Raw genomic sequence first — 11759 nt, forward strand, 5'->3', positions numbered from 1 at the left:
AAGGAGTGAGGCCAGAGATATACGGAGAAGAAAAGATATAGTGATTAAAAATGAGAGATATATAGGGATGGGAGAATTGGCAGAGGATACAGAAACCATATAAGACTTCCTATAGGTCTTAAATCTGTAAAGGGTATCCAACAGGTCTTCCGTGTATAGAAGACCTCCTATGAATCTTTTATACAAAGAAGAACTTCTATACACAAAGACATCCTATAGTCTTCATGTATGGAAGATCTCCTATAGGTCTTCCATATAGAGAAGACCTCATACAGGTTTCCATGTATAGAGGACCTCCTATAGGTCTTACATGTACAGAAGACCTCCTCTTCTATACATAGAAGACCTCCTTTCTATACATAGAAGACCTTCTATGGTCTTCTATACATAGAAGATCTCCTATGATCTTCTATACATAGAAGACCTCAAAGGGGTCTTCTGTACATAGAAGACCTCCTGTGGTCTTCTATACATAGAAGACCACCTATGATCTTCTATACATAGAAGACCTCCTATGGTCTTTTATACATAGAAGACTTCCTTCTATGGTCTTCTATACACAGAAGACATCCTATAGTCTTCTATACATAGAAGACCTCCTATGGTCTTCTATATAGAAGACTTCTATGGTCTATACATAGAAGACCTCCTATGGTCTTCCATACATAGAAGACCTCCTATGGTCTTTTACACATAGAAGACCTCCTATGGTCTTCTATACATAGAAGACCTCCTATGATATTTTATACATAGAAGACCGTCTATGGTCTTCTATGCATAGAAGACCGTCTATGATATTCTATACATAGAAGACCTATAATATTCTATACACAGAAGACCTCCTATGGTCTTCTATACATAGAAGACCTCCTATGGTCTTCTATACATAGAAGACCTCCTATGGTCTTCTATACATAGAAGACCTCCTATGGTCTTCTATACATAGAAGACCTCCTATGGTCTTCTATACATAGAAGACCTCCTATGGTCTTCTATACATGGAAGACCTCCTATGGTCTTCTATACATAGAAGACCTCCTATGGTCTTCTATACATAGAAGACCTCCTATGGTCTTCTATACATAGAAGACCTCCTATGGTCTTCTATACATAGAAGACCTCCTATGGTCTTCTATACATAGAAGACCTCCTATGGTCTTCTATACATAGAAGACCTCCTATGGTCTTCTATACATATACATAGAAGACCTCCTATGGTCTTCTATACATAGAAGACCTCCTATGGTCTTCTATACATAGAAGACCTCCTATGGTCTACTATACATAGAAGACCTCCTACGGTCTTCTATACATAGAAGACCTCATATGGTCTTTTATGTATAGAAGACTTCTTATGGTCTTCTATCCATAGAAGACCTCCTATGGTCTTCTATCCATAGAAGACCTCCTATGGTCTTCTATCCATAGAAGACCTCCTATGGTCTTCTATCCATAGAAGACCTCCTATGGTCTTCTATACATAGAAGACCTCCTATGGTCTTCTATACATGGAAGACCCTTAATGGTCTTCTATACATAGAAGACCCCTTATGGTCTTCTATACATAGAAGAATTCTTATGGTCTTCTATACGTAGAAGACCTCATATGGTCTTCTATACGTAGAAGACCTCATATGGTCTTCTATACATAGAAGACCTCATATGGTCTTTTATGTATAGAAGACTTCTTATGGTCTTCTATGTACAGAAGACCTCTTATGGTCTTCTATGGTCCTATGGTCTTCTATACATGGAAGACCTCCTATGGTCTTCTATACATAGAAGACCTCTTATGGTCTTCTATACATAGAAGACCTCCTATGGTCTTCTATACATAGAAGACCTCCTATGGTCTTCTATACATAGAAGACCTCCTATGGTCTTCTATACATAGAAGACCTCCTATGGTCTTCTATACATAGAAGACCTCTTATGGTCTTCTATACATAGAAGACCTCTTATGGTCTTCTATACATAGAAGACCTCTTATGGTCTTCTATACATAGAAGACCTCTTATGGTCTTCTATGTATACATAGAAGACCTCTTATGGTCTTCTATACATAGAAGACCTCTTATGGTCTTCTATGTATACATAGAAGACCTCTTATGGTCTTCTATACATAGAAGACCTCTTATGGTCTTCTATACATAGAAGACCTCTTATGGTCTTCTATACATGGAAGACCTCTTATGGTCTTCTATACATAGAAGACCTCTTATGGTCTTCTATACATAGAAGACCTCTTATGGTCTTCTATACATAGAAGACCTCTTATGGTCTTCTATACATAGAAGACCTCTTATGGTCTTCTATACATAGAAGAATTCTTATGGTCTTCTATAGTAGAAGACCTCATATGGTCTTCTATACATAGAAGACCTCATATGGTCTTTTATGTATAGAAGACTTCTTATGGTCTTCTATGTACAGAAGACCTCTTATGGTCTTCTATGTATAGAAGACCTCATATGGTATTCTATCCATAGAAGACCTCCTATGGTCTTCTTTCCATAGAAGACCTCCTATGGTCTTCTATCCATAGAAGACCTCCTATAGTCTTCTATTCATAGAAAAAAATGTATAGAAGACCTCTTATGGTCTTCTATGTATAGAAGACCTCTTATGGTCTTCTATGTATAGAAGACCTCTTATGGTCTTCTATGTATAGAAGACCTCTTATGGTCTTCTATGTATAGAAGACCTCCTATGGTCTTCTATGTATAAAAGACATCCTATAGAGGGGGAGAGATATTTTCTATTTATAGAAAATATCTCTCCCCCTATCTTTGCCTCTCTTCCCCCTCTACACGATTTGAGCATGCCAAGAATGATTAGAAAATTCTTAGATATTTTCAAAACAAACCAAACAAAACCCCGAATCTAATTTTTAAGTATTTCCAATAAGAAAAGCTTTCTGCAAAAACAATAATTTCTCTATTAAAACTCTATACAAAAAACAATTATTATTGTATATTTACCTTTACAAATTATTTAAAACAAAAATATTTACTATTATTATTATAATTAAATATTATTATTAAAAAAACAAAAACAAGAAAAAAGGTCCATTTAAAAGTAAAAAAATAAATTCAATTTTTTTATTAGGCTTTTAAGATATTTTATTGACGAATAAAATAATTCAAACAACAAGCGAACTTGCATTCATTTACGTATTTTAAAGCAAACAACAATACAATATACATTAATAAAATACATACATACATATTTATTGCGCACTTTGAGAATCACAAGCAAACAAAAAAATATAAAAAAATATGAATACACACCTCCATCCTTATGATTAAATTTTAAGGATCTAATCGATGAGACAAAAACAAAAAATAATAAAAAAAACATTTTAGAAATTAAAAAAAAACGACAAAAACGTTTTTGAAATCTAAATCCAAAAAATATAAGACTTTAGCTTGAACAAAAAAATATATACGATCTAATAGAATGAGACATATAATAATTTGCGAAATTAAATTATTGAAAATGTAGCTTAAACAAATTTTCAATGAAATAATTATTAAATGCAACTCCATAATAAAGCATGACGATGATGATGATGAGAAAGAAATCTAGCAAAGATTATCTAATAGATTTAGGGAATTTAATCAATGTTTAACAAAATGGAAATAAAAACACTCATAAGTAAATAAAATTACATAGAAAATAAATCATTATTACATAAAAAGGATCAAAGAAAAATTATGGTTTTAAATTGAATAATAAAAAAAATATAATAAGAAATAGAAAATTTTGTTAAAAATTAAATTATAATTTTAGGTAAATAATAAATAAAAAAACATTAAAAGGAATATTTTGTTTATATATTGTTGAATTTTTATTTATATATTTGTTAAAAGTATTAATAAATTGGAAATATTTAAAATCTGTTTTTTTTTTAAATTCGATAAATTTATATTTTTTCTAGTATTATTTTAACCTTAAAATCCATAATTGTAAAAATCATTCAAACTAGACGTTGGAACTGAAAAAAATATCGAAATTTATTTATCCGAGGGCTACTATGTATTTCTGGCCTAATAATATTAATTATCGAAAACGAGTTTTCAAAATATTCTCCTGCGTGATATTATATTTTGAAACTTGTGTCAAAGCTTGTATTCCACTCCGTTTGAGATACTCCCAAAACATGATTCAGAATTCATCCAAACGTCGCCAAAGTGCTACTTCCACGAACTTCTTTCGTTAGATTTGGCTCGTCTTCGAAGGTCGACCATCAACCGTTACGATCTTCTATTTTTATTTGTGTGGGTAATGTTTTGATAGGTGCTTATCCAATTGATCCAAAAATTTGCTGTGGTCACTTTTCAATCGAATTGTCTGTAACCTGGTATTTCGAAATTATCATTGGTTAGCCCACTTTTTAAATTTTCCCCCATATAATTCCGTATTGTACCAGAAATCTTCTTACCAAAAAATGACCACGGCACACCCCCGCAACATTTAAAAGTACCGAACGATTACATTTATTCTCATGGTGTAGAGTATAAAAAGTTCGGTCCGGTCGAACTTAACCGGTTTTTCTTCTTTTTTTAACTCACAAAAGCTCAGCCTGTATTGTGAAACATATCGTGAGGTCCTGACCCTAATGTTGGGCATGTGTTTAGTATCATTGTGTTTAGTTTTCATTTCACACACACATTTTCTCTCGATTTAGGTCAATGTTTGTACATAGCCGCCTTATAAAAGTACCGGACTATTTTCGGCATTTTGAAGGGTTTAGCTACATTCTCTGAGTTCTTGTTAGGATCATTTTTTTGAAATTTTTCTTTAGATGTCTATGTTGAGACTTATCATCAATATAAATGTTCCTTCCTTATTGTTTAAAGTTTGACAGGGCCGACTATATGGTACTTTTCACCATTTTGGGTACATACAAGGGATCGGACGAAATTAACTGTGTGAACTACATAGACATTTGAACTAAATTAACACAACCCATACACATACCATGAAAAATGTGAAGCATTTATTGCAACTTCACGAACTTCAACCTGTAGTAACTTCAATACGGTATGCCAAACTTTTTCTCAATAGGACAAACATTGACAGTATGGTGTGCAATTTACAGAGCTATATTTAAATCTGAACAGATTCCAACAAAACATCGCATATGTCAATAAGGACCTATTTCAGTACTCTGTGCAAAATATTGGTCTCAATCGGATAAATATTGGTAGCATGGTGCCCCATTTACATAAAATCGGATGAAACCATATATGGGAGCTATATCTAAATCTGAAACGATTTCAACAAATCAGGCAAAAAATTGGTTGTGTACCGTTACTTAAATCGGGTAAATATAAAAATCTAAACTAAATCTGAACCAATTTTCTCCAATTCCAAAAGGGTTTGCCCTTGATCCAAATAAGTGAGCTTTTCCAAATTTCATTTCATTTGGATCATAAATACGACCTATAATTTGTTTACAATTTAACATGGACAGACGGACGGACACGCATAAACATATGCACAAAGACATAATACCCTGTACCACGAGTAAAGGTAAAGGTTATAAAAAGCTTATTTACTTAGCTTTTGTGACAGAATATTTGTTCCATAAGATAAAAGATTTGCAGGCGTGTCGGTCTTGTGCACAGCTCTTCCAATTTGAAAGACCATGTTCCGCTATGTTCTCTTCCACGTTATCGAATTCGTGACCTTCCGCTTCTGCGTGAAGCACCGTTTGTCTCGCTTTTATATGCCTGTTAAGGTGGGGTATCCTCATCCATTCTCACAACATGACCTAGCCACCGTAGTCGCTGCAGCTTGATACGTCTTACTATGTCGATGTCCGAGAATATTCTTCTCCGAATTTCAAAACTGATGTTATTAAATCTGTGATTATCTCGAAACTTTAGTAATCTCAAGTTCCACAATTGGTTCTGAAGTTCCACAGTCTACTGGACGTCTTACGAGTTGATACCATCAGCTTGGTCTTCTCGCCATTTACTGCCAGACCCACTGTTGTGTTTTTGTTCACCTTTACCACTCGTATGACCTTTTCCAGCAGGATATTTAAAAAATCACAAGTCAGCTTGTCTGAATCCTAGTTCGGTATGCTGACACAATAAATCGGCTATATCTTCAAGAGTTCTTGCGATTTTCAGTTGAAATTTTGTAGAAACATTCTTTAATCAGTGTAGATTCGAATTATATCAACAAAAATGTAGACCCCGACAATGGGGGGGTCCCCTTAAAGGGCTCCGAGAGGTCCTTTCCGACTTTAACTGCTGACCTTGTGCCAGTTAAAGTTATCCTGCATAGCCGTATTAATTTTGCAGGGATACCGAATGCAAACATGGCTTTAAACATCTCTGAACGAAAAGAGCTGTCGAATGCGGTTTTACAGTCGACGAATGGGTGAAATGTGTCGATGTGTTTTTCGTGGGTTTTCCTCCAGGCGCAGGGTGAAAATCTGGTCAATGGTGGTTTTGCCAGGTCTGAAGCCGCATTGGTACGGTTCAATAATGTCATTGACCATTGTACGCTGGATATTACTTTATATGCAATGGGAAGAGACTTATTCCTCAAAAAATAAGTCTCAAATAAGTCACGGGAAAAAAGAAAATAAGTCACGGGACATAGGATGCTGAGGTTCCAATCATTGGGCATGCTTTCTTCTAGCCAAATTGTACTAATCAGCTGGCGCATGCTCCTTACCAGCATCTGACCACCAGTCTTGAATAGTTCGGCTTGTAACACATCGGGTTGGTTCTGGGGTGTCCTCTTCACCGCTATTATACTATTTGATACCAGAAGTTTTTCAAAATGTTCCTTCCAGATCCTCAGCACGCTGCCTGTATCTATCACCAGGTTTCCTTCTTCATCTCTACAAGTGGATGTGCCTGCACCAGAGCCATCGGTTTGGTGTTTTACCCGTTGATAGAATTTTCGGACTTCATTCTGACTCCTGTACATCTCCTTTCCTCCCGATAGTTCTCCATCGCATTACGTGTTGTTACTGTCCGCAGGGTTGCCCTATACGCAACGTTTTTCATATCATATCAGCATCACTCCTGATCGTACCACGGATTTCTTGATGGTGGTCTTTGGTACCCAAGTATTGCTTTTGCTGCAGTTTTGTAGGGAGTGGGCAATTCTCTGCCACTGTGCTTCTATATTATTATCGGGTGCTTTCGTCAAGCATTTGGGTAGGTTGAGCGGAGAAGGCTTCTGCTATCTGTTGTGTTTACAGCTTTTCGACGTCATTAAATCGCATTACATTAAATCGCGTTACATTAAATCGCACCATTGCTGCTGTTACATTATATCGCACCTTTGTGTACCTTGTCTGCTACAAGGTAATGGTCCGAATCGATATTCGCTCCTTGGATCGATCGGACGTCTAAAACACTGGATGAATGTCTTCCGTCTACCACAACATGTTCGATTTCATTTCTCTTTGTTCAATCGGGAGAAATCCATGTGGCTTTGTGTATATCGAGATGCTTGAATCTGATGCTGCTAACTAATAAAGTTTTTGCTGCCGCGAAGTCAGTCAATCTCATTCCGTTGTTGGATGTTGACGACGACGACGACGGTGGGACCAATAATATTTTCCCTTCCGATTTTTGCATTAAAATCTCCTAGCAGAATTTTAATGTCATGGCCAGGACAGTGGTCATATGTTGTTTCTAGGCGCTTATAAAAATGTCTTTGGTCTGTTCGTCTTTGTCTTCCCTCGGAGCATTAGCGCAAATAAGATTGATGTAGAAAAACTTCGGATTGCAGCAATTCGCTCATCTACTGAAGTGAATCTAGAGACGATGTCTTTTATTCTCCTTTTAACCATAAATCCTTAGCCAAATTCACATTTCGTTTCATGGCAGCTATAGTACAGGGCATAATCATCTGATTTACTTACGCCAGTCCTTTTCCATCGCATTTTCTTGAGTACATCCGCCAAGGTGAAAACTGCGCATGTTTTGTACAACGTGCGCATATTCGCAGATTGTGGTCCTTTATACGTTTGCGAGTGTCAAAAGTCGTAACTTTTTATTTAAAAATTCCTGAACAAAATTAGCGCCAAAACGCCTTCCACATTATAAAGTTGAGTTCATACAATAGCGACATTTTAAAAACAACATACATTTCAACCATTTGTTTTGGGTAGTTAATCGATATGTGCTCTGAACAGCTCATATCAAGATCCTGACCAATTTTCACTATGTTGAAAGTCCTTACCGAACGAACATACCGAACAAAGGACATAATACCTCCGTACAGCCTATTTACAAAGGTATAACCCCACATAGTGCTCCTAATTTTTTCAGTTCCAAATATCTATTATATATTTATGATTTACAAATAGGAATTCAAAAAATTACGATTTCTTTGTTACATTTTTATATTGGTTTAATTAATTGTTAACAATAAAATGGTTTTCGAAACTCACAATTTCATTGAAACAGGACAACACAGTACCAAAAAAAACCAAAAACGACCGAAATCGTTACGATATAAACTACAAAAAAGTTCAACGGAAAATAATAATACAAAGGAAAAAACGTAATAGTATACCTGCAATATAGTTAATATATAAAATAGAATTTTATTTATTTTATTACTAATATAAAACAATTCAAACGATTTTAAACAATTCAATTGAAAACAGTCATAATATCCGCAAACAAAACAGAAAAATAAATCGATATGTATTTATTACCAGCAAAAAAAACGCAAAGAGAAAAACCTATTACATGGAATTCGATATACCTAATTAAATAGTATAAATAAAATTTGAAAAAAATATATATTACAAATATTTTGAAACCCCAAAATAAATTAAAAAAAAATAAAGAAATATATTTTCAAAGTAATACATGATTCAAAAGACATTTGGACTTGACATTTATAATTCGAATCGATGATATTCAATTCCAAAATATTATGTTGATTCTAGAATTATTTCAAATTCCTTTTCCTTTCAAGACCCCTTTGACATTTGAAATCATGTATTATTTTGAAAATATTTCACGGCATACTGTATCCCAAAAAACAGTCACATTCTTAGTCTTGATTTAGATTAGGCGAGTTTACTTGCGGCAAGTTTTTGTTTGTAGGAGAGAGGGGCAAGGGGAATAGAAATGAAAAAAAATTGCTCGTACCGACAATTTTTTGGCAATTCGTTTTGTGTATTTCGTATTTGTTGACATTTTATATATATTTAAATGTGAAAAAACAACAAATAAAAAAATATTTTGGAAATCGAATTGCCTTGTATAGACGCATGAAGCAAGTTCAAAAGAGAACGATAAAAATTGCCGCAAGTAAACTCGCCTAATATAAATCAGGACTTACCGAAAACAAAAACAATAGTTTTATAAAAAAATGAAAAATTTTGAAATAAAACAAAAATACGAAGAATTATGACAAAATTATCATATAAACCACAAAAAGAAAAAATTTTCAATTTCCCAAAACAAAATTAAATGAAATTATTAAAAACCAATTCCCAAATAACCATACAAAATCAATAAGCATGAAAAACAAACATTTCCAGCAAAAAATTTAACTGAAATAGTTATTTAAGAAAGGAAAAATTAAAGAAAAAAACAATCAAATTAACATTACATACTATATAAAAAAATAAATAAATACATAATCATATATCAAAAAATAAAAATAAAACAAACGATAAAAAATCGAAAATCCAGTTCCAAGAAAAATAATGCAAGAAAAAAAAACAAATAAAAATATATCCCCTCCACCCGAAAAATATTCACACACATACACCTAAACAACAGTAACATCATGGGTTAAAATACAAAATTAATTAAATTCAACATATTTTTTGTTATATAAATTATGGTGCTATAGTCAATAGTGAAAAAAAAATAATTTAAAATGTGAGGTTATGCTCGAAATTACATCCATGACATGTAAACGGTTATTCTAGGCAGTCCAAATGGTTTCTATATTTAACACCTAGGCGAGCTGAAGGAAGCCTTTGACATGCTAGCAAATGGGACTTTTAATGGCGAGCTGAAGGAAGTCTTCATAGTGTAACTGATAGAGACCTTAATAGCTGTAGGGATTATTCTATAGTTAAACCAGGGTGCGCAAAATTCGCTTGCGAATGTTTCAAAATACGTTATTTTTTGTTTTGGGCTCATTTCTTTACCAAACGAGCATTCGCCAAACGAATGTTTGCACGCACATAAACGAGCGAGCGAGATGCACACAACAACGATCGTTCCTTTCGTTTGGTGGTTGAAAATCTTTCTGGCATTCGCTCACGAATGAAAACAAACATTCGAGAATGCTCGTGAATACTCAAAACAGCAACAAGAATAACAACAAACTTTTGTGAACTCAATAGTTGTTGGGCATGTGTTTTGTTATTCCACAGTTTGATGTTGCTTTTAACAGTGCTCGCGAGCATTCGCGAATATTTGTTTTTTGAGTTTTTCAAAAGAATGTTCTCTCCAGCAACAAATGCTCGCAAAAGAACCAATCGACGACGCTTGCAGCAAAATTTTATCGTTCCTGATTTTTTTCGTACTATGCGAACATTTGTGAGGGATTGCTAATGCTTGTTCATTCTCGGTAACAAATTGAAAACATTCGAATTATCGCCGTGAGCATTCGTGATAAACAGCGTATTTTAATCATTCTCCACACACCGAGTAAAACTGTTGAGAATCTCTAAAGACGAGCAGAAGATACTTTGAGTCTATACCAGTGGGGGGCATAACAAATATTGAGAGTAAGTCTGGGTGAGCGTAACTGAGAATTCATCTTTAAAAACGACTAACGGAAAGAAAAAAGAGAATTTGTGTTAAACCATCGGCGGTAAGCTACGGTAGAGTGTATAGCTAAACGTGCCTGGTCTATACTTCCTAGTGTATAGACCAGGCATGTTTAGCCATACACTCTACCGTTGAAGTGAGTGTATGGCTACCTACGGTCCAGCTGAAGGGATGTTAAGCATTAAAGAAGGCATGAAGTTCTGTGAAATTCTATAGACTATCTGAAGGTCATTAGAAAGATCTTCTAGTCGTGATGAAATTTAAGGTAATTACAAGACTCTCCAAAGGAAGCTGCTAGGGAGCCAATGCAAAAATTTTAGGGGACAGGAAGCCTATTAGAAGAATTAAAAGTTCAGAAATTGGGGTGTGTCTATATAGAACTTCTATAGAAGGTATACATATGAATTTGCTGAAGATTTAGAGTGTCTAAAAAGATTACCTTGATATATAACAGCTAAAAGGGCAGGTTCTGAAGTCCAGCTAAAGAATGGAATCTTTTTATCCAAAATGAGGGTAGTCCTTACAGGTGTTTATTTGAAAAATTTTCTTAAAAAGGAGGTGATTTTTATTTATGCTCGGATATATGTTAACATATATGTATGTCAGCCTGGAAAAAATGGTCTCAATTTTGGTTGGAAAATGCGGTAAAATTACCGAAAACGGGCCCGGTCATTTATGTGAGGGATATTTAAAGAAAAAAACCTATTGTTTAGCCTCCAAAGATGTATAGCTTCGGTGGGGAAATTCGTCCAAAACCTTAAACATACCGAAAGTTGTACGAGAACCGTTATATGGAGTTTATATCAATTCTTTAACCTATTGAGTTTCAACCTACAGGAACCAAAAATGCCAAATTAAAGCTTCTTAGGTGGGGGAAATTCGGCTAAAACCTTAAAAATATCAAAAATGGGAAGAATATCAACACAAAAATCCTCAAAAATTCCGGAAAGCCAAATTACAGCTACGTTGGTG

The sequence above is a fragment of the Musca vetustissima genome, unplaced genomic scaffold, assembly GCF_032173495.1.
Source record: "Musca vetustissima isolate MV318-11 ecotype Yass unplaced genomic scaffold, APGP_CSIRO_Mvet_v1 utg7802, whole genome shotgun sequence".
Classification (NCBI taxonomy): Eukaryota; Metazoa; Arthropoda; class Insecta; order Diptera; family Muscidae; genus Musca; species Musca vetustissima.